Below are 25651 nucleotides of genomic sequence, written 5' to 3'. Positions count from 1 at the left end.
TTATGACTTGGGGTGAACAATAAGAAATGGAAATGGACATTTACTTAACATTAAAGAATATGGAAATGTCACTCATAGATAAAATGCTAGGATCATATATGATTATTTGGATACTTATAAAACATATACATAAATGAGAACTGATTAAGGTGGGTTACCCAATAACACGTGTCGCAATTTCATAACATAAAGTTATCCTAATCAAAGTGTTTTGCAGCGGAAAACGTGTGAGATATACATATGAAGATGTATACTCAAGGTTACATTTCTTGAAATGTCAAAGGAACACCCGCTCAACATCATTCCATTCCATCAACTGCTCAACCTGCACATTTAGAAATACATGCAGGGCTGAGTATAAAAATACTCAGTGGGCATAGCCGAAAATACATTCATGCATACATATATAAATTGAACTGCCATAACAGTAACACACAGGGGTTTTCTTGAAAGACCTGCGCTTACTAAAATATTTCTTTCATTTTCATAAAGTCGATCGGCCGATCATTTTCCTTCATATGATCCATATCTGTTCCTTTCTGTCACGCGCCGGGAAGGAGGCCTCCTTACCACGGACGCCAAGACCGGTCGCAAGCGACTCGCGGTCTCCATGAGTGTACACGTTAACCCTAGCTAGCGACCTTTGTCTAGCGTAGGATCCCAATTGGATTTCCTTTAAAGTTGGCGAACCAACACAGATAGGATACATATAAAAACATAAACATTTTGGCAGTCAATCATTTCATAAACATTTCATTTTCATAACATTTTCATTTTCATAAAGGGCATTGAACATATAAGCATTTTATAAGAACTGAATAAATAGTCAAAACATATCATGCATATATATTCGCATATGAGGCCTACGTCACGCAGGGGATCTCTATATACGTAATAATAAAATAATGCCCACCTGGATAGGCAAAGCCTGAAGATCATAATCACATAACCTGTCTTGGGAAAGCAGTGTTAATCCCCTTGGTCCACAAAGCCTACAAGAAATTCTATTCTTAATAGGTCTCGTGAAGCTAACTTAATATCTTAGGGAAAATACTTAACATTCTATAATTTGTCACGCCGGGTTTCAAAATTTAATGAATAAATACTTGAAAACATTTCTCTTGAGTTAAGAACACCAACAATATTCTTACTCATCTTTCTTTAATAATTGGAATTATAAATAAAACCAATTAAATAATAAATACTTTTATTGCAAAATATAATGCAATTTCATGACATGCTTAGCATATAAGTAATTACTTAAAATATGCACTTCATAATAATAATATTATTATGCTAATTATCTTTAAAATAATTAATCAAACTTTATTATAAGACTAATTAATAAATATTGGGTAGCCCATTTAAAAATTAAATCAAAGACACCCTCCCATTTTTATAAAATTTCGTAGCCCAAAATACAAGGGCAGCCCAAGTTTATTATAAATAAATCGGGCCCAACTCTTTTGAATTAAAACTGCACCCCAAAATCCTTAAATAAAATAAAAGCCCAACTAAATAAATAGACATGGCCCAAGTCAAACTCACCCTCAAGCCCAAACCTAAAGCCCAACATTAGCCCAACACTAGCCCAACACCCAAGCCCACTCCCCAACCAAGCCCTAAGTCTTCCTCCCCTCTTCTTCTCCCCCATAAATCGCACAACACTCACACACACATAGCAGATGCGCAGCAACACTCTCCTCTCCCTCTCTCGGCTCCCTCGAATTTCCGCCGCCGCGGCTCCTCCTCCGGCGACTGGCCGCCGCCCGTCGACTCACCACATCATCTTCCTCTCTCCTTTACTTCGGTTCCGCCAGACCCCCTTCTCCCTCATCCTCACTTCACGCCAAACTGACCCGCCGCCGTGGAGACTCGCCGGAGACGCAGCAGCGACGAGCTGCCGCCACCAGCTCTCTCTCTCTGACAGTGGCCGAGCGACAGCAGCCAAGGCCGCCGAGCTCTGCCTCCCTCCGCTGAACTTTGGCCGACGGCAGCAACTTCATGCTGCCACCATCGCCGCCCTCATATCTCCCTCAGAATTCTCTCTTTGACTCCCGCCGACGAGCAGCAGCCGGAGCCACCCGCCGGAGCCCTAACCTCCACCCAAGCCAGCTCCGACCAGTCACCTGAACTCCCCCTCGTCCGTGGCCGGACGACAGCAACAGCAAGGCTGCCGCGCCCTGGCCTCCCTCTTCCACTCTCGCCGATCTCTCGACCCCAGCATCAACTGACGACCCCCGACTCCAATCGCACACAACCCACTCCAAAATTTAAGATAAATCTAAGGCTTCAAAACTCATTTTATTCTATTTTCATTTAATCATGTTCATTCATGTATGTAAAGAAAAGTATATACATATGTAAAGTTCATTTCTTTACTCAGTTTCTTGCTTGTTAGAAAACACAAATATATGCTACGCATGTTTATCAATGAATGAGTTGCCTGCTTAAAATGATTTTCTTTTAAGTATGAAAATGGTTTGCTGAACTGAAATTTAGATGCTGTGATTGTGAGCAAACTGAAATAATCAAGGAAATTTATAAATGAAACCTTAAGGAATTTTGGATGGAGTTGAGTCGTTGTTGTCTGGATTTCTTTTGAGCTTCTCTGGAGTGGAAAATAAATATATAATGAATGTTGAAAGATTTTGGAGATTGGGAGAATGAATTTGCCGTCGGATTTGTAGGAGAAGGGGATATGGCGTAGGAGGAGGAATGACTTGGCTGCAGTGATGTTAAGTGGAATTTGAAAGTGGATGTTAAGTGTAAAGGGCTGTCATGGAGGTGGAAAGGAGGTGTAAAGGAAGGTGGCATGGCTGTCATGGAGGAGGTGGAAGAGTAGGTAGATGTGGGAAATTTGGTGGAGAAATTAAATATAATAAAATAAAGTCTTCCGGGTTATACTATGAAAACTGTAATAATTCTTCAGGGTTTGCTGACTAAATGCTCGCAAAAATGCTTTGAATGCTAAATTAAATAAATATGCGACGCACATAAATTTAATAACTAAATTTACAAATGTTTTTGTAAATTATTTTTGTTGGAATTAAAAATAAATTTATTTTCTTTATATCCGGCGTGAATCATCCTGACTTCTAAGTTCAAAATAAATTCTAAATTTAGCTCGGGGAAACGGGGTATTACATCCCTCCCTCCTTAAAAAAAATTCCGTCCTCGGAATTGCATATCTGGTATTCTAGCTTGTGATACTAGTCATTCGTTTCATTCATCTTTTTTTTTTTTTTTTGGCATTTTCCATCCTGTGATGGTTCCACTACATGACGAGAACAATATTATTGCCTCGTAAAACTTGAATCTTGCGATCAAGTATCTGGACTGATTTCTCATCACAACTTAGGTCCTGGCTAGGACTACTTTATCTTGCTTAATCACATGCTTTCTTAATTGCGAGGTGTTATACGTATTGTATACATCCACAATGCTTGGTGGCAGAGCCAACTTATAGGCTACAAAGGCCTAACTTATCTAGGATCTCAAAAGGTCCTATATAACGGGGTCGTAACTTGCCCCTCTTTCCGAAACGTATAACTCCCTTTGAGGGAGACTTTGAGGAAAACTCGATCCCCAACATTAAATTCTGATTCCGATCGACGTTTATCGGCGTAAGACTTTTGTCTATCTTGAGTTTCTTTGATTCTTTGCTTGATGTGGTCGACTTTCTCAATCATCTGTTGGACCAGTTCAGGACCTAACAACATTCTTTCACCCACTTCATCTTAGTAAAGTGGTGAACTACCTTAATTGTTTCCTTCGTCCTAAGTCACCTTCTCAGATTTGACTAGGAAATTCTAACATCAAACTTTTCTCATCATCTTGGTAACTTTCACTTAAATATTAATGGCACTCCTTCTGCCATGTAAACTCATTTTCTCATTTCCAAATGATTATTTAATGGGGTTTCTAAGTTTCCATTGTGGTGGCGTTCCAACTTTATTCTTGCTGTAGCTTCTGGCACTTTAGTCAAAGCATTCACTCTCTTAGCTTGAGCCTACTAGCCTTGGGGTTGGGTTATACCTTAAGTTTAGTTCTAGTGCTTTCCTTCCATTTCCTTTTTCTTTACTTCCATCTTGAGGTGGTGTACATATCTTGTTTGTGCGTGAACTTTTTCCTTCTCCAATTGTTGTAGTGACTCGGTGGTGAGAATCTCGTTCATTGCTTGTTCCTTCATAATATCTCCCTAGTTTACTAGGGAAATTGAAAATCTCATGCCGCGATTCATTTACGAACTCCTTTACGCATTTCTCATTATTCATTTATAAATGACTTAAATAAGCATTTTAAACTCCATTAAAAAGGAATTGATTTAAAACATTTTAATCCTTTTAAAAATCCATACTCATAAAGCCTTAACTCATGCTCTATCTCATATTCTGTCTCTTTACTCAACTCTATATAAACTCTCCACTCATCTCAAATCCTTAAGTTCAAGGATAGGTTTCAAGAAAATCATGATACTAAGTCTCGATTTATCTCTCATATAAGGCTCGTCTAATCTCATTCAACACATAGACAGCACAATCACATAAGGCACATAAGAAAACACAATCAAACATTATCAAAACATGCACTGTTTTTACACTGACTCAACTTTCAAATCTAACCTGTTCTTACTCCGACACCTCCTGGACTCGAGACTCATACCAAAAGAAAGGTCTTCGAGTCTATTTTCATAAAAAAAAAATAGAGTCAAAAACTCCAAGTATTGTAGGAGATATGACTGTTTTACTACAGTCTATCATATTCGGCAGTTTTGAGCAATCGAAAACTTGGATTTTTTTGAAAAATAGTAAATGTTGTCAAACTGAGCTCAAATTTTGTGGATATCTAGCTAACACAATAAGGTTAATACCATAAAATTTTGGAAAGCTAGATCACACAGGAAGCTACTGAAATGAATGACTCTTTCCCCTGCTCTCTGAAACTCTCGGTAGTAATGTACAGTTTCGGTTTTGTATTTTATAAAAATAGTAAACGAAGTCCAAATCATTTGAAATTTTACCGGTGTTCTCAATACTCATGTAGAGACTTGGTATAAAATTTTCAAAGCTTTTTAACATTGAAAAACCATCGATCACAGTAGGTCAGTAAGCCTACGAAATTCACCAAAATCTCATCTCAAACTCTTAAAATACTCAACCCAACATTCCTTAAAGGAAACTCATCAAAGCTCATTTTAAACACATATAACACTCACAAACATTCAAGCACATTATAATGCTCATCATACTCAAATCTTGACTCTCTTCTTACATCATAACCTCAAATCTCTAGTAAAACGTTTCAATAAACGCATCATTAAAATTCTCTTTTCATTTTTATGCACAAAATTACTCAATTATTCAAACATGATCTCATTCATCATATAACTCATTATACACATATAGATTCCCTTTTATCATGTACTAAACTCTAATGAAACTTCATGTATCATCATAAAACTCTTAATAAAACATGACAAACTTTCACATAATGGTCATAAAGCAATTAGACCTCATTTTATCAATCATCGACTTCTCAAAATATGAAAACTCAAAAACTCATACAAACTAAACTAAGTCAAAAAAATTTCTTAGCCAACAAAAGACTTACTCAAACATAATTATACACTAATATCATGCTCAAATACATATATCTTAAGCCAAAATAACTTAAATAACACATAGGCAAAAAGTCCTAATTTTTATTAAACTAAACTCTTTTGAAAATATCACTAATCATGTATAACCTATTGATCAAATCATAGTTCTAACATCCTAGGTTACCAATTAGCACAAATCAATATCATAAAACAAGATCACATATAGATACATATGTATGTCATCTTCTTCCTCAAACTAACACTTTTCATTTTTCATTTCTCAACCTCAAACTTCAATCTCAACCATCATTAATCATCTAGATCATCTCATAAACTCAAATCCATCATCAATACATCAATTGATTCATAGGATCTCAACATCCCAATTTTAGGTAAACTAACCTAATAGAAAAATCTATATCTCATGGCTAATCATCAAGATATTCATATATATTAACTCAATAATCATCAATCATCATATAAATCATCGACTCACAATTTCCCAATTTTTTTTTTTGTAAACTAAACTCAATCGACTTTCACATCTCAAAGCACATACTTTCACAACACACATCAATCATCAACAAACACCACATAGATCTCATTTTTTTTTTCCCAAATCAAGGAAAGAAAAAGAAAATTTTTGAAGGGTAAAGACCCATTTTTTTTTTGAAAATTTTAAGAACAAGGGAGAGGTGATTTTCTTTCTTCATACAACATCATTCAAGCAAGATTTATGGAATACATGACCACTTACCCAAATTTCTCACCAAAACTCACACTTTCTCACTCTAGCTTGGAAACCTTTCTTCAATGATCCTCTTGAATTCAAGTAGCTAGGATGTTTTTATGTAAGATTTAAGAGTGAAATTGAGGTGTTTGGTATAATTTTTGTTTTTGAAAGCTCCGAAGGTCTCTACAATGGATGAAAATGGAGGAAAGTGAGAGAAAGAGGGAGAGAGGTGTTGGTCGAAAATGATGAGTGAGTAGTGAGAGAGGATTTTGCAAGATTGTAAATGATCTTGTGATCTTTAAAGATGATTTTGTAATCTTAAGGAAATATTGGCAATTAATGCCTTGATCTCTCTCTCTCTAATCTCTACACTATCTCTCTAATCTCTACACTCTCTCAATAATCTCTACACTTGGCAAATTGTGGTATTTAGTCACATGGTAGGGAAATTAAAGTAATAGTGTGAGAAGGGTGATAAAAAATAAATCACAAATACTATGGAAATGTACTAATTAATAAAATACCAATACATAATTATTCATGTGACCACATAAAATAATTATAGCACTAATATTAGTGCACTCACTAAATTATAATATTCCTCTCATAGGAAAAATAATTTTAAAACAAAATATATGCTTGGAAATATTTTCATTAACCGGCATTCTTTGATTTCTCGGTAAAAATAAACTGCACTTGCTTTAGAAACTTAATTAAAATTTCAAGTGCTAATATCCTCAAATAAAAATCATAATAACTTGCTCACAATGACATACGTAACAAAACTCACATAATCAATCAGTCACGTAATTTCACATAATATCACGTCAAAGCAGTCGGCAAACACAGACAAACTAGACGTCTCTCCGACCGATTTTTTTTTTTTTTTTATCAAGGTTTTTCACTCTTTCTTTCTCGACTCTATTTCCAACTCATTATTCCTATTTTCTTAATAGGACAGTCAATCTCTCTGACATCTCAGTATTCTCAATAGTGTTAAGACACTATCTCACAACATAGGGAAAGGTACGGGGTGTTACATGTACTATCAAATTTAGATAAAATTCATGACTTCATGCATAATTTAAAATTCATGTGGCTCATATAAATACACTTAACTCACCAATTAAAACTTATGCACCACATTTATAAAAATTTTCCTTTAACTAAGCACATTAAAACACATATATAATGATTAAATCACATCAGATAAATCAAACCAGTTTTTTATTATAAATGGATGCCGAATCCTAATTATTAATAATTAAGCCCTTAATCAGGGATTAAAAGTCGGGGTATGACATACTATCCACTTTAAAAGAAATTTCGTCACGAAATTTGTACCACAGAAAATAATTCTGGGTACTTCTCATTCATGCTAGAATCGAGTTCCCACATCGCCTTTTCTTGATCATAGTGCTTCCAAAGAACTATTACTAAGGGTATCGACTTATTCCTTAGTACTTTAACTTTCCGATCTAGAATAGATTCGGGTCTCTCCTCATATCAATTGGATTCCTAATTCCAATTTATATACACGAGATTTACTTGAGAATAAGTTCCCTCGTCCTTTTTCGGCGGTTCATTTTGCTCCTACCTCATTCCTAGGGCTCATCTACGGGGTATTCTTTTTTCCAAAGACTAAAATAGTCATCAACCCATTTCTTGTTACCTATCACATGAATAACACTTTCCTATGAATTTATCTTAAAACTATCATAGACCAATTAACTTAAGTCCTCGTACTCGAACACTATATTACGGTCTTAGCTTGAACTCTGAATTTCTATCATAATGAGTGGTCGATATCATTTATAGGACAAAGACTAATAATCTCAACTAATTACAATGAGACACAATTATACGAAGCCATAATTTGGGTAGTATACTACATCGGTAGACTAACACTTCTTGGTCTTATCAAACAAGGGGATCTATTATGACAACTCACGAGTTGCAAGGCTCAAACTCAACACAACATCAAGACAAGGTGTTGTAGAAATTGTTCAAGAGAATCAAAAGATTGACCAGAGGGTATGAAATGATTAACTACAAGGTCGAACAAAATGACCTCGAGTAAGAGCCCATCTGGATTTTCAATCGAAAGTTGAAACACATGGGTTTTCAACCCCAAAGACGTCTACTGAGATTTGGATCATGTGGACTGGCCAGGTCCAACATCATCACCTCCCAGTCACACGGGAAACATCGTCCCGAACTTGAAGAGCCATGAACATACTATACATAACAAAACATAAGTTCATTATGACAATTAAACTTATCTTAAGGTTCCCTATCCTATTGATCTAAAACCCCAAACCTCTCTTAAGACATATACACACAGACATACGTACACAGGCAAAATACTCTATTCATAAAATCTATCCTGTAGCAAAAGTCGATTTGATATTCCGTCGTACTTGAACATTTGAACGTAGAGACTATGGTTCAACCTTTGATGCAACGTTTACCTTGAATTCGTCGCGTATCGTCATTCTGTGTTTTTCCTTTACCTCGTACATATCTTTCCATTCATCTTTGTAGTTCAAAAGAATCATTGTTTTCTTGAGGGAGCTGAAATGCTCTAAGTTCTCTTTCATTCTTCTACATCATCACCTTAAGAATCTAGATTGTAGAGATATCCTACTAATCTAGTAGTCTATGTTCTTTTAAAATTGTGATCATGCAACTTATAACAATCTATGTTCTCCGGGAAAACATATGTCAATTTTTCTATCATTCGTCTGATCATAACATCATAGATTGCGAAAATATGCCATGAAAGGCAAAACATTCAACATTTCATCATAACCTACTCTTCACATAAACATATTCATGAAGCATTTTAGAACATTAACATCTTTAAAACGTTGAAACTGCAGTTACCTTCTTTCCTTGATTGAGCACGATGCAATGGAGTGTTGAACGGTGCCATATGAACCCGTGTAAGTCTAAAGAATCAAACTAGACTCGACTCTTTAGAATAAGGTTTCTAGGGCCAGAGCGAACGAACCGCTCTGATACCACTCTGTCACAGCCCACTATCCCAATGACGGTTAACAGGGGTTATGACTTGGGGTGAACAATAAGAAATGGAAATGGACAATTACTTAACATTAAAGAATATAGAAATGTCACTCATAGATAAAATGCTAGGATCATATATGATTATTTGGATACTTATAAAACATATACATAAATGAGAACTGATTAAGGTGGGTTACCCAATAACACGTGTCGCAATTTCATAACATAAAGTTATCCTAATCAAAGTGTTTTGCAGCGGAAAACGTGTGAGATATACATATGAAGATGTATACTCAAGGTTACATTTCTTGAAATGTCAAAGGAACACCCGCTCAACATCATTCCATTCCATCAACTGCTCAACCTGCACATTTAGAAATACATGCAGGGCTGAGTATAAAAATACTCAGTGGGCATAGCCGAAAATACATTCATGCATACATATATAAATTGAACTGCCATAACAGTAACACACATGGGTTTTCTTGAAAGACCTGCGCTTACTAAAATATTTCTTTCATTTTCATAAAGTCGATCGGCCGATCATTTTCCTTCATATGATCCATATCTGTTCCTTTCTGTCACGCGCCGGGAAGGAGGCCTCCTTACCACGGACGCCAAGACCGGTCGCAAGCGACTCGCGGTCTCCATGAGTGTACACGTTAACCCTAGCTAGCGACCTTTGTCTAGCGTAGGATCCCAATTGGATTTCCTTTAAAGTTGGCGAACCAACACAGATAGGATACATATAAAAACATAAACATTTTGGCAGTCAATCATTTCATAAACATTTCATTTTCATAACATTTTCATTTTCATAAAGGGCATTGAACATATAAGCATTTTATAAGAACTGAATAAATAGTCAAAACATATCATGCATATATATTCGCATATGAGGCCTACGTCACGCAGGGGATCTCTATATACGTAATAATAAAATAATGCCCACCTGGATAGGCAAAGCCTGAAGATCATAATCACATAACCTGTCTTGGGAAAGCAGTGCTAATCCCCTTGGTCCACAAAGCCTACAAGAAATTCTATTCTTAATAGGTCTCGTGAAGCTAACTTAATATCTTAGGGAAAATACTTAACATTCTATAATTCGTCACGCCGGGTTTCAAAATTTAATGAATAAATACTTGAAAATATTTCTCTTGAGTTAAGAACACCAACAATATTCTTACTCATCTTTCTTTAATAATTGGAATTATAAATAAAACCAATTAAATAATAAATACTTTTATTGCAAAATATAATGCAATTTCATGACATGCTTAGCATATAAGTAATTACTTAAAATATGCACTTCATAATAATAATATTATTATGCTAATTATCTTTAAAATAATTAATCAAACTTTATTATAAGACTAATTAATAAATATTGGGTAGCCCATTTAAAAATTAAATCAAAGACACCCTCCCATTTTTATAAAATTTCGTAGCCCAAAATACAAGGGCAGCCCAAGTTTATTATAAATAAATCGGGCCCAACTCTTTTGAATTAAAACTGCACCCCAAAATCCTTAAATAAAATAAAAGCCCAACTAAATAAATAGACATGGCCCAAGTCAAACTCACCCTCAAGCCCAAACCTAAAGCCCAACATTAGCCCAACACTAGCCCAACACCCAAGCCCACTCCCCAACCAAGCCCTAAGTCTTCCTCCCCTCTTCTTCTCCCCCATAAATCGCACAACACTCACACACACATAGCAGATGCGCAGCAACACTCTCCTCTCCCTCTCTCGGCTCCCTCGAATTTCCGCCGCCGCGGCTCCTCCTCCGGCGACTGGCCGCCGCCCGTCGACTCACCACATCATCTTCCTCTCTCCTTTACTTCGGTTCCGCCAGACCCCCTTCTCCCTCATCCTCACTTCACGCCAAACTGACCCGCCGCCGTGGAGACTCGCCGGAGACGCAGCAGCGACGAGCTGCCGCCACCAGCTCTCTCTCTCTGACAGTGGCCGAGCGACAGCAGCCAAGGCCGCCGAGCTCTGCCTCCCTCCGCTGAACTTTGGCCGACGGCAGCAACTTCATGCTGCCACCATCGCCGCCCTCATATCTCCCTCAGAATTCTCTCTTTGACTCCCGCCGACGAGCAGCAGCCGGAGCCACCCGCCGGAGCCCTAACCTCCACCCAAGCCAGCTCCGACCAGTCACCTGAACTCCCCCTCGTCCGTGGCCGGACGACAGCAACAGCAAGGCTGCCGCGCCCTGGCCTCCCTCTTCCACTCTCGCCGATCTCTCGACCCCAGCATCAACTGACGACCCCCGACTCCAATCGCACACAACCCACTCCAAAATTTAAGATAAATCTAAGGCTTCAAAACTCATTTTATTCTATTTTCATTTAATCATGTTCATTCATGTATGTAAAGAAAAGTATATACATATGTAAAGTTCATTTCTTTACTCAGTTTCTTGCTTGTTAGAAAACACAAATATATGCTACGCATGTTTATCAATGAATGAGTTGCCTGCTTAAAATGATTTTCTTTTAAGTATGAAAATGGTTTGCTGAACTGAAATTTAGATGCTGTGATTGTGAGCAAACTGAAATAATCAAGGAAATTTATAAATGAAACCTTAAGGAATTTTGGATGGAGTTGAGTCGTTGTTGTCTGGATTTCTTTTGAGCTTCTCTGGAGTGGAAAATAAATATATAATGAATGTTGAAAGATTTTGGAGATTGGGAGAATGAATTTGCCGTCGGATTTGTAGGAGAAGGGGATATGGCGTAGGAGGAGGAATGACTTGGCTGCAGTGATGTTAAGTGGAATTTGAAAGTGGATGTTAAGTGTAAAGGGCTGTCATGGAGGTGGAAAGGAGGTGTAAAGGAAGGTGGCATGGCTGTCATGGAGGAGGTGGAAGAGTAGGTAGATGTGGGAAATTTGGTGGAGAAATTAAATATAATAAAATAAAGTCTTCCGGGTTATACTATGAAAACTGTAATAATTCTTCAGGGTTTGCTGACTAAATGCTCGCAAAAATGCTTTGAATGCTAAATTAAATAAATATGCGACGCACATAAATTTAATAACTAAATTTACAAATGTTTTTGTAAATTATTTTTGTTGGAATTAAAAATAAATTTATTTTCTTTATATCCGGCGTGAATCATCCTGACTTCTAAGTTCAAAATAAATTCTAAATTTAGCTCGGGGAAACGGGGTATTACACCAAGGAACAAGCTGAATTTATCTTTAAAGTTGGTAAGCCTTTGGCTTTCAACTTTGGTGAGCAAGTGTTTGCTAACATCTCTCGTGCAGCCTTTAAGTCCACAGGTGGAAGTATGCTTCCCTTTCCAAGCCTCATCTACAATCTCTTGGTTAAGCAAAAACTCCAGGAGAGAGAGGAAGTTGTGCTTGTTGAAGAGAAGAATCTGCTTGAGTTTTCCAAAACCCTCCTCACTCCTGATCGTGTCAAAGATCTTCCCTACGAACCTCCACGTGCTGGTCCTCCTTTGTCTCCTCAGCCTGATGATGAAGCTGACTCTGCTGAAGCTGAGATCGACAAGTATGATGAAGACGAAGATGTTGATCGTGCGACTGCTCCTGATGTTGCACTTGATGTTTCCAACATCATTTCTGTCAAAGCCCATCTCACTAAAGAAACATCCACATCTCGTAAAGGCAAGGAACCAGCTGGAGATTCTGAAGTTGAGATTGATCTTGACGTTGCAGAGCTCATCAAGGCCAGAGAGGATCTTCTCAAGCTCAAAAGACAAGTGCAGTTGATGGTGGATCGGACGATCAAGATGGGACAGGACATGCTTGCTCGGGTCGACTGTTGTGAACAAGTCTTCGCCAAACTTCTACCTTTTTCTTCTTCAACAAAAAAGGGGGAGTAGTGTTTTATGAATTTGTTGGCAGTGTTTGTTCCAAAACAATGTTATTGTTTCTTTGGTGATGTGTTTGATGCATGGACATCGTGAATCTTTGTGGTGCATGAGCACCTGTTTTTGGTAACATTGTTTATGTTATCTTGGTTTTTGATTATCTGTTGGTTCAACATTTATCATGTTTTTGATTTTCCTTCGTTTTTTTGTGTTGGGCAGGTCAAATGAAGGTCTTGGCCTTCGGCCGACCTTCATTTTGATCAAATAAAGCAAAGCTTCATTTGATCAACTTGTTTGTGGGGAGTTCTTAACTTTCTCTTGGTTGTTCCAAACCGATTGTTGGGTCAACATTCAGTTTGTGTTTCTTAAGGTTGTACCTCAAGTGCTTACTTAAGGTTGTACCTCTTGTTTGTTTCAGGGGGAGTGTTTTTACGACATCTCCTCTGGTCTGATTTTGAGGTTCACCTCTTGTTAGATTAAGGGGGAGTTTTTCTTACTCTTCCTTGATCTGAGATCCTGTAATTTAGAATTCTTTTCTGTATATAGTTTTTTCTTTGTTTGTGTTTTTGTTGCAGGAAGGAAAAGATTAAGGGGGAGATTGTTAGAGTCAATGTTGACTCCGACAATGTTGGATTGAATGTTGATAACATTCGTGTTTTCAATGTTGGGTGGAATGTTGATAACATTCATGGTGTCAACATTTCTGGGTTGCAACCAACATTCCGGAGTCTGCCTTGACTCCATACTTTGACTCTCCATTGGTAATTGTATATATTTAATCTTTACCTTCCTTTCACGTTTTATTATTCTTTGGTTGTGGAATAAAGGTTTTATGCTTGTTGACCACGTTTTTAATAAGTGGAAAGGTGGTTTATCATGGTCCAAAGTAGTGGGTTGTTAGTTCCTATTTTTCAGGACCCATGATCTCTCAACCAACATTCCAGACTGGTCGACTGGCAGTTTTCGGAGGTGGATTGCGGCGGTTATAGGAAGCTTCTGGAAGTGGGAAGTGGAGGAAACTAACCACGACATGAAGGTCTATAAAAGTAGCAAGAAGCCTCATTCATCCTTACGTCTTGGAAGTGCATTATCTGCGACTTAACATTCACTCACAGCCAATTCGTCATTTTCCTGCTGCAAACGTGTCACCGGTTCTTCAAGGATTGCTTTGACGAAGTAGACTTAGGCAGCCATTCTGTAAAGTCTATCTTTGTATCGACGGGACGTCGAGGGCAAGAGTTGAAGTCCAAGGCCATTGGAGCGTAGCAGGTTGTTTGCTTTGTCCGATTAACTTTTGTTATTCGGCTGTTTTGGGTTCTGTGTTGTATCAACATTGTAGTACTGAAAGTAAATAGGTTGGTTTATCTTAGGCAGCCATTCTGTAAAGATAGATCTCCAAGAAGATCCAAATCTGTACTCTGTATTGTTGATTCAACATAGTGAATTTAGCCTTGAGGCACTCACGGGTTATTTATAATCCGTGAAAAAAGTATTCCTGTGTGTTATTACTTTCCGCTGCATGTTGGTTATAATGTTATTAACATTCTGTTGATAACATTGCATCCAACATTACTCTTTTCTTTACACAGTTTTACTTTATTGGTAATTTGGGGCACTAAACTGTTTTATTTTTTATTGTGAAATTTTTTCTATAAATACATTATACTTTTACTCATTTTTTACACCAAACCAAAATCTCTTCTTCTACCTTTTTTCTCTCTCATTTTAAGTTTAGTTCTTTTTTCTTAATTTTTAAGATATGTTTTAAATTTATATAACTATTTAATGTATTTTTTAAGATTATTGTAATTTTAAAATTTAAATTTAATAAAATATTTAATTTTAAATTTTATATAGAATTCGAATTTTAAACATTGGATGAAAAATCTATAGGGCCACCTTGGGAGGGATGGATTTCTAGAGAGCCCAGAAGGGTTATATTTTGTGGATGATCTAAGCAGCTCTTTCTAGGGGTACATTTGATTTTCGATTCGATTTTTTTTTTTTTGAAATCAAATAAAATTTATGTTTAATTAAAAAATATAATTGAACCGAATTAAAAGAATTTAGTGTCCCAAATCACTACAAGTAAAATTGTGAATTCATAAGAGTAATTTAGCAGGAATGTTGATAACCGAATGTTAATAACATTCAAGCTAGCATGCAGCGGAAATTAAAGAACACACAGGAATATTTTTTCACGGGTTATATAAATACAACCCGTGAGTGCCTCATGGCTAAATTCACTATGACCATCAACTATACAAAGTTCAAATTCAGATCACTCTGGTAATCTATCTTTACAGATTAACTACCTAAGATAAATCTACCTATCTAGAATCTGCACTAAAGTGTTAAATCAACACAGAAAATCAAAACAGTCGAATAACAAATGTTACTCGAACAAAGCAGTCTGCTACGCTCCAATGCCCTCGATCTTCAACCCATACCCTTGACCTCCCGTCAATACAAACTAAGTCTTTACAGATTGGCTGCCTAAGACTCCTCCGTCAAATCAACACAGAAAATCAAAACAGCTTCGTCGTAGTGGGAGGGTTATAATTCAACCCGATCGATTTATGTTCTTAGGAGAGTCTTCGGATCTTTTTCCTGTTGATGAACAAAAGGATGTCGACCCTGATAACTATAGACAAGCGATGAAAGATCTGGATGCAAATTCTTGGTACGACGCCATGGTTTCTGAAATAGAATTCATGACTGCTATGGATGTATACGAGAAAACTGAACTACCTGATGGCTTCGAGGCTATAGGTAGTAGGTGGGTATACAAGAGAAAGCGAGATTCGGATGGCGAAGTCACAGCTTTTAAAGCTAGACTGGTGGCGAAAGGTTATACCCAGGAACAGGGTATAGATTACGATGAAACCTTTTCGCCGGTTGCCATGCTTAAGTCTATCCGAATACTCCTTGCCATAGCAGCCCACATGAACCTTGAAGTTTGGCAAATGGATGTCAAAACCGCTTTTCTAAACGGTTTCCTTGAAGAAGGAAGAGACATCTATATGCAGCAACCCGAAGGATTTGTGAAAAAGGGCGAAGAGCATCTTGTATGGAAGCTGAAAAAGTCCATTTATGGACTTAAGCAAGCTTCGAGGTCATGGAACAAACGTTTTGACGAGGTTATTAAATCCTATGGATTTACTCGTTGTGAAAACGAAAGTTACGTGTACCGTTTAGATGCCAATGGCGATGTGGTTTTCCTTGCACTTTATGTAGATGATATCCTCCTCATTGGCAACAATGTTGAGCTATTATCGGACATAAAGAAGTGGTTATCCGAACAGTTTCAAATGAAGGACTTAGGAGATGCAGCGTACATCCTGGGGATCAAGGTTGTCCGTGATCGTCAGAAAAGGATGTTGAGCTTATCTCAAGCGTCCTACATTGATACTGTGATTGCTCGTTTTAGCATGCAAGCTGCCAAGAAAGGCTTGCTACCTTTCAGACATGGCATTCCTCTGTCTAAGGACATGTGTCCTAAGATACCTAGTGAGGTTGAGGAAATGAGGAAGGTACCTTATGCTTCCGCCGTAGGTAGCCTCATGTATGCAATGCTTTGCACGAGACCTGGTATTTGCTATGTCGTTGGCATGGTTGCAAGATATCAGTCGAACCCTGGACCAGGACACTGGACTGCTGTAAAGCATATTCTCAAGTACCTGAAGAGGACTCGAGATTATAGGCTAGTTTACCACTCAGACAGTCTATCTCCTTTGGGTTACACCGATTCGGATTTCCAGGCTGACCGGGATGAGAAGAGATCTACCTTTGGCTATGTGTTTACCTTGGGAGGTGGAGCCGTATCATGGCGGAGTGCAAAGCAGAAATGTATTGCAGACTCCACCACGGAAGCCGAATATGTAGCTGCTTCTGAAGCTGCTAAGGAGGCTGTATGGTTCCGGAACTACCTCTTGGATCTAGGAGTGATGCCTAATTTGCCTAAGAGTATCATAATTTATTGTGATAACTCGGGTGCAGTGGCAAATTCTAAGGAACCCAGGAGCCACAAGGCGACCAAACACATAGAGAGAAAGTACCACATCATACGAGAAATCGTAAGCAGATGAGATGTGCTAGTTGAGAAGATTGATACATTGGAGAACTTAGCTGACCCTTTCACGAAGAGCTTGCCGCAAAAGGCCTACGAGAAGCATGCTCGAGGGATGGGATTGCGGTTGATGCCACCCACTTAGAGAAAAACTTTCAGTATAAGTGGGAGAAGAAGTGAAGTGTTTGTTGTAATAGCTAGTATTTAGACACATTGTATACTAAAAGTTTTGCTTTAGTATAAGTGGGAGATTGTTGGATTTGTATACTGAAAGCAAGAACGTTTTATGCTTGTATACAATGATTCTTGTGTTCACTATTTAATCTCCTATCTGATTGGGTTCATGATTGCATATGTATGTTCTTTATCTCTATATAAGTAGATTATATGGTGTGTTGTAGATCACATAAGACCGTATAATTGGAATAACCTTAAGAGATATAACATAATCACAGCCGAAATAACTCTAGGACAAGTTATTGGTTTAGGCTGCGGTATAGATGGAAGTAGTTTGTCTTTATTACTTATCTATACTGGTACGTCACGTCATAACGTATTGATAGGACCACAGTGAGATGTATTCTTCTATCTGACTTAAGTGAAGAATCAAGATCTCGGTAACTTATATGATCTTAATACTAATAAGATTTCAGATATATATGTTGATTCGTTTATCACTTTGATTTACTATGAGCGAGAGTTATATAGTAACTTGAGTACTCGGTATCTTGGGTGATAGCGGTTAATATATGATATTTGATTATCTGTATTAGTACTCGTATCCGTATAGGATAATGACATCCCCTTAAGGAGCTCAATAATGTTTATTGCGTTAAACCCTGCAGGTTGATTAAGTTCAGGCGCAATAATAAGTTTTGAGTGGTACTGCTTAAAGATTACAAAGAGATTAATTAATTAAGGCTGTCAGAGCTATAATTAATTAATGGATGTCGGACATTTTAAATACGAGGATTTAATAAGTCTAAATACAAGCCCCGACTCATCACCGGCAATAAAGGGGTAAGTCAGTATCGGTTCTCTAGTGGAATGAACTGATATTTATAAATTAATTATGGTCTGGGCTGACCATAGATAAATTAATTTATTTGAGGCCCATCTTTATTCCTTGTATTTGGTCCTTGGGCTGGCCCAATGGCTCCTAGCCCAAGAAGGCTAGAAATCGTCCCTGCCCTATAACTGGCGCCCCCTCTCTTTGTTCTGTATTATAAATACAGTTGTCAGCTCTCAGGAAACACACACTGATAATTATTAGGGTTTTTGAGAGCAAAGGAGGTGCAGGAAACGTAGGGTGATTTCTAGCTTGGGACTTTCATAGCTCGTTGTCCATCCAATGGTGAAAGCTGAGCGGGATACAGTCGAGAAGATCAGAACTGGAGTCTTTCGACACGATCATCAACGACCTCTGCATCCGCTTCACAAGTAAGTAATTCCTAACACCTATGTGCAACTGTTAAATTCATAGGAGCATGTTTAAGATTAATCGTTGTATGATAAATTAATAATAACCAAGAAACGATCATCGGGCAAAGCGGAACGTTAATTCAATTTAATATTCCTTCACACCCCCTCCCCCACCCTTCCCACCACCCCCTCCCAAAAAAAATTAATTTTTTAATTTTTTTTGTCAAAAATTCATTTTTTTTTAGGCTACATTGACACGAGATGCATGGTTCAGTTTTACATAATGCAGTGTTCTGTTTTGCAATGTGCATGGTTTACAAATACAATATGCATGGTATTTCTCGTCACCCCCCCCAATCATTTTTTTTTTTATCGAAAATTCATTTTTTGCAGGATTCATTGACACGAGATACATGGTTGAGATGCATGGTTGAGTTTTATAATACGCCTTGTTCTGATTTACACTATGCGTGATTCAATTTTTTTGTTTGCGGTGTGGGGTGGTGTGTGGTGGGGGTGGGGTGGTGAAAAATACCATGCATATTTTATCAACGAACCATGCATATTGCAAAATAGGAAAATGCAAATCATAAAATTGAACCATGCATCTCGCGTTAATGAAGCCAGCAAAAAACAAATTGGTGGGGAGGGGTGGTGGGGGGTTGGGGGCGAGAAATAGGGATGTCAATGCAGCCCGAAACTCGTGGGCCGACCCGAATAACCCGACAAAATTAGAGGGTTAGGGTTGAAAAATCGCAACCCGAAAAAACCTCCAGCCCGATTAGCCCGCACCCGACTAACCCGGAACCCGATAGGGCTAGCCCGAAAACTCGATGGGCTGGCCCGGTGGGCTGACGGAATTGTGACTGATGCATCCATTAAAAAAGTGAAATTAATTAGTTAGAATATATATATGTGTGTGTGTGTGCAATCTCATTAAAAAAAGTGAAATTAATTTGGATTTTTTGTAGAAATTGATTATTAGTATCTCATTAGTTAGAAATTAATTATTAGTATCTCATTTTAAAGTATTACCAATTTTTTTTTTGTCTGTCAATGAGACGTGTATGGCAAATCCACTAATTATTCAGTAATAATCCAAATTGATTCTAGTGCATTGATACATGTTAAATTTTACTATCTCATTTTAATATAATTTTGTTTATGTAATCTTGAATATCTTATATTTTTGCATTTCATGCTTTGCTATATAATTTATATCTTTAATATCTATGTATATTTTATACTTTATACATTAGATCATTAGAAATAATAAAATACAAATGATAATTTTATTTTTACGCCTTTAACCTGATTAGCCCGATGGGCTAGCCCGAAACCCGAAAGTTTAGGGTTAGGGTTGAAGATTTACAACCCGAAAAAATCTCCAACCCGATTAGCCCGCACCCGACTAACCCGGAACCCGATAGGGCTAGCCCGAAAACCCGGTGGGCTGGCCCGATTGACATCCCTAGCGAGAAATACCATGCATATTGTATCAGTAAACCCTACGTATTGCAAAATTGAAAAATTCATTTTGTAAAACCGAACCATGGTGTTAATGAAGCATGCAAAAAAAAATTTTAATTTTTTGATAACATTAAATAAAAAAATTTTTAAAAAAATGGGGGTGGTGGGGGGTGGTTGATGGGGTTTGGGCCTTGGGGGGTAGGTGGGGGTGGGGGCAATAAAAATGCATTTTTGTGTTTAAAATTATGCTTGTTTCTGCTTATCAAGACCTTTTTCATGCCATCTTCATCACACCACAGCCTATAACCTTTTGTTCCATCCTCATATCCCAACAGAATGCATCTCAATGCTCTTGCTTCAAGTTTATCCTGTTTGAGGTGCATGTAAGCTAGACATCCAAATACCTTTAATCTGGAATAACTTGGTATGTTATTGCTCCACATCTGTTCTGGAATCTTGAAATCTATAGCTGAGCTGGGACTTTTATTGATGAGCTTTGCAGCAGTGGTCACTGCTTCACCCCAGAACTTCTTAGGAGCCCCCCTGAGCTTAGAAGCATACATCTCACCCTCTCAAGCAATGTTCTGTTCATGCGTTCAATGACACCATTTTGCTGTGGTGTCCCCGGTACTGTCTTATGCCTTTCAATCCCTCTTTCTTTGCAAAAGTCATTGAAGTCTTTTGAAAGAAATTCTAAACCATTGTCTGTTCTAAGGCATTTAAGAGTAGTACCTTTCTGAACTTCCACCATTTTACACCATTCCTTGAACTTTGACAGAGCATCACTTTTGTTCTTTATGATATACACCCATACTTTCCTTGAGTAATCATCCATTATGGATAGAAAGTATCTGCCTCCACCCAAACTTTCCATCCTTGCTGGTCCCCACAAATCAGCATAGGCATAGTCAAGTGGAGCCTTTGATAGATGTTGCCCAACTCCAAGAGGTTGTCTCTTACTTTTCCCTAAAATGCACTGCTCACAAAACCCCTTTGTAAACTTCCCTGTGCACCCTATCACATGTTGCTTAGCTAGCTCATTTAGGGCCCTCTCACCAACATGACCCAATCTCCTGTGCCACGTTGCATAATCTGCCTTTACAACAGCTTCACATTCACCAATTAGTGTATCAGCTTCAAGGTAGTATAGGCTGGATCTTCTTATGCCTTTCATGATTACCTTTTCCCTATTCATGACATATAAGGTACCATTTTCAGATTTCCAACTGAAACCCTTTGACTCTAATGTTCCCAAAGATATTAAATTCCTTTTGAGTTTAGGAATATATCTCACATTAGACAGGATTTTTACATTTCCATCATGCAACCTAAGCTTAATGATTCCTATTCCTTTAACAGAACATACCTCATTATTTCCCAACATTACTGAGCCTGCATCGTGAAGTTTTAGCTCTGAGAACCACTCCTTGTTAGGGCACATGTGGAAGCTACATCCAGAATCCAAAATCCAATGTTGATCAATGTTGCTGTCAACAACATTCAGAGCTTCTGCTGTATCATATTCTTCAGCAGCATTTGTGGCATTTGTGGTTGGATTCTTTTCATTTTGCTGTTTCCTTTTGAATGAATAACAGTCTTTCTTTAGATGCCCCGGCTTCTTGCAGAAATGACATTTCCTTGTCTCATTGTTCTCTTCTTCTTTATCCTTTTCCTTTCCATTCTTCTTCCAATCTGCAGAGCCTTTCTTCCCTTTTTCCCTTTTTGAACTTTTTAACATTCAGTGCTTCATTTCCAGTTTCTTGCTTGCCTTCATTGACTTTCTGCAATTCTTTTGCCTTTAGAGCATTTTGAACTTCCTCTAAGGTGATGGAATTTTCTCTACCGAATAGCATAGCATCTTTAAGATGCTCAAAATTCTTCGGTAAAGCATTCAATAGGAGAATCACCTTATCTTCATCATCGATCTTCACATCGATATTCTCCAAATCATCGATTGATTTGTTGAATTCATCGAGTTGATCTTCGATCCCCTTTTCCTCAAGTAACTTATACGAGTATAATCTTTGTTTCATGTATAATCGATTGGCCAAAGATTTTACCATATACAGCGAGTCCAATTTCTTCCAAACCGCGGCAGCAGTTTCTTCCCTCGCCACTTCACGAAGCACTTTGTCAGCAAGGCAGAGAATTATAGCGCTATGCGCCTTTTGCATCTTGTCGTCTCTCTCAGCTTTCTTGATATCCTCTGGAAAACCATTTTCTCCTTCAAGCGCTCCAGCTAATCCTTGTTGAACTAGCATCGCCCGCATTTTGATCTTCCATAAGGCAAAATCGTTTTTGCCATTAAATTTCTCGGCGTCGAACTTCAGTGAACTCATCGTCGCGGCTTCGTTTCCGGCAGACGGCGCCAATCTGTTGAGAACAGATGCCGATTCTTGGCTCAAGTAATCAACGAACAAACGAGAAATAAATCCTATCAAGCTAAACAATACACCACGAAAATGAAACACTACAAGAAATCCTCTCCAGATCTTCCCTCTCGCAATGAAACTCTTCTCTCTAGTGTATATGCCAATCAAAACTCTCAGCAGCCTATACAAGTCTAGAATACATGTATATATACTGAAAAACAGTAGAAGAAAAAACCTTCAGCTGCATAAGTTCTTCTAGAATCGATTTTAACAAACTCTTTACACAGCTTTGCAGAATAGTCCCTAAACAATAGTTAATTGCTCATAACTCCTTTATGCAAACGTGGAAATTACACCAACATATAACAGTTATATCTATATATTATATAAACAAGCAGTTTAACGGAAAAATATTTAGTGTTAAATTTTTAACAGAATCTCAATAACTATGTAACGGCAGTTTCATTTATTTATCGCATTTTACTCATATTATTTAATTGTAGTTTTAACTCACATATGAATATATGAATTGCACTAACCCACAATGTTTACCAACTTAAAAGATAAATATAAAAATTAAACATGTATTCACCTATCTAAATGTTAGTTAGACACGTATTCCACTACCCCAAAATTGACAGCTAAATAAATAAAGCAATCAATTTATATTATAAAAAATAGAATCCTGCATGTATCACGATTCACTACAAATTGGCATATTTCATCACTAACCTGCGTTTTTGAAAACACAAACTAGCATATAAATTTTCAAAGATATATACCCCACCGCCATATATATTTTGATATATTTAATATCTATCAAAAACATACACAAAAATAAGTAATATAAAGCACATCAAAAATGAAATAATATTACACTATTAAAATCAAAATTCCAAAATTGTTACGCTTATTTAAAATCTAATTCATTAAAATCTGCATATTGTAAAATAAAGAATTATCTATATCTATATTATAAAAGAGGAGTTTTTTTCCCCTCTTTTTTTTCTCTCTCTTCTTCCATCAATTTTTATTTATATTTTTTATACTCTCTCCGTCCCATGAAGCAAGACCAAGTTTCTTTTTTGGTCTGTCCCACGAAGCAAGACCAATTTCTAAAAGTAGCAATAAATTTACTCTTTATTCACCTTTTCACTTTTTCACCTACCACTCTTAACACACAAAATACCAATTTCTTAATTCTCGTGCCGAAAAGAACTTGGTCTTGCTTCATGGGACGGAGGGAGTATAATTTAATTATTTTTTTTAAATCATCAAATTTAATTGATGAATAAATATTTAATATGCATCTTAAATTTAAGTTCATGAGAAAAATATTTAATATGGTATAAAAATCATCAAAAATGAATTTAGAATGAATAAGTTATGAAAACTTTAAAATATTTCATTTTCTCTCTCTTTGTTAATATTTTACTACAACTTTTTATTTATGTTTGTGTATGAATTTTTTGTATTATGATGTGTAATACTCTATAATAATAATGTGTACGGTTAATTTTCATCAAATAATTTAAAAATATTTAATAACTATAATTATTATTACACTTTGTACAGAGTTGAAAATTTATGTTTTTAAATTCAGAATTTCATTGAGTAACTGATAAGGATTATTTTATTTTAAAAAATATATTTTATAGTACTTATTTATATTTTAATTCTATTTAATATTTATATTTATTTATTTAAATATATCGTTTAATTTTGATATTCGCCGTGCATCGCACGGATGGTCGTACTAGTTATATATAACGTATAAAATAAATAGACTAAATTACCCCTAGTACTGTAATATGCACGCCAGATTTCGTGTGTAAAATCCAACCGTCATATTTGATTATTTAAGCGGATAGGATTGCTTCTCACTTCTTAATATATTTGTGTTTTTTCATAGAACATATATATATATATATATATATATATATATATATATAGGGAGAGGTTCAAGAAAGAACCATAAATAAAAAAAGAACGGAGAACCATTTTCAGCCATTCGATTATCAAGATCTACGGTGGATGTATCATCTTGTTGGATAAATGCAGATCCTGGGTTCGAATCCTGAAGGGAGCAATTTTTTTTATTTTTTTGAGTGCATTAATTTTAACAGCGAATGCATTCATTTTTACAGTGAATGCATTAGATTTGATGGTTCTCACGTTCTCACAAATAATGTAGTTCTCTCTAGAACCACACCCTATATATATATATATATATATATATATATATATATATATATATATATATATATATATATATATATATATATAGGGAGAGATTCAAATAAGAACCACTAATAAAATAAGAACGGAGAACCATTTTAAGCCATTCGATCATCAAGATCTACGGTGGATGGATGCAGGTGCTGGGTTCGAATCCTGAAGGGAGCAAAAAAATTATTTTTTTCGGATGCATTAAATTTAATAGTGGATGCATTAATTTGTATAGCAGATGCAGTAATTTTATTGGTTCTTGTGTTCTCACGATAATTGTGGTTCTCACTATAACCGCACCATATATATATATATATATATATAGGAATGAGATCATGTAGTATCCAATACTTATAATAGATCTGTAGATCCAAATCTAGACCACACATTTATGACATGTGGCGCATCAAGATGCATAAAGGCATTTCAAGGCAAAATCTGGAGAGGGGTAAATTGGAATGTAATTTTCGGATTTAATAATTAAAAAAAATATAATTTTTTTTAGATTTTCACAAAATAGATATATTTTAGATGCATATAGTTTCACACGAAGATGCATAAAGTTTTCACATGAAATGCATGACTTTGAACAGAAAAATGCATTTGATTTTTACAGTTTTGGTATTTTCACCACCCCACCCTGCACCACCCCCCAACCCACCCCACACCACCCCCCAACTCTCCCCTTTACCACCCCCCAAAATAGTCATGTTTCACATGCATATAAAATCAAACAAAAGTGCATAAAGATTTTACATAAAAATGCATTAAATTATACAAAAAATGCATTTCATTTTAATAAATCTGGTATTTTCGCCACCCCACCTCTGCCCCACCCCCACCCCACCCCCCACCCAATTTTTTTTTTTTAAATTGATTTT

General features: G+C 36.7%; 2 long non-coding RNA genes across 2 annotated transcripts; both read right to left on the bottom strand.

Moving 5' to 3' along the window:
- Positions 1-58: 58 nt before the first annotated feature.
- On the bottom strand, positions 59-994 carry LOC131007299 (uncharacterized). Its single transcript, XR_009096019.1, has 2 exons — positions 914-994; positions 59-325 (listed from the first exon to the last, which is right to left on the bottom strand). It is a non-coding gene; the product is annotated as an uncharacterized LOC131007299 (long non-coding RNA).
- Positions 995-9459: 8465 nt separating this feature from the next.
- LOC131007298 (uncharacterized) lies at positions 9460-10395 on the bottom strand. The gene is made up of 2 exons (XR_009096018.1): positions 10315-10395; positions 9460-9726 (listed from the first exon to the last, which is right to left on the bottom strand). It is a non-coding gene; the product is annotated as an uncharacterized LOC131007298 (long non-coding RNA).
- Between the last annotated feature and the right edge of the window lie 15256 nt (positions 10396-25651).

The sequence above is a fragment of the Salvia miltiorrhiza genome, chromosome 1, assembly GCF_028751815.1.
Source record: "Salvia miltiorrhiza cultivar Shanhuang (shh) chromosome 1, IMPLAD_Smil_shh, whole genome shotgun sequence".
Taxonomy (NCBI): Eukaryota; Viridiplantae; Streptophyta; class Magnoliopsida; order Lamiales; family Lamiaceae; genus Salvia; species Salvia miltiorrhiza.
The sequence above is the reverse complement of the archived record's forward strand: the minus strand, read 5'-3'. Positions and strand labels throughout refer to the sequence as shown.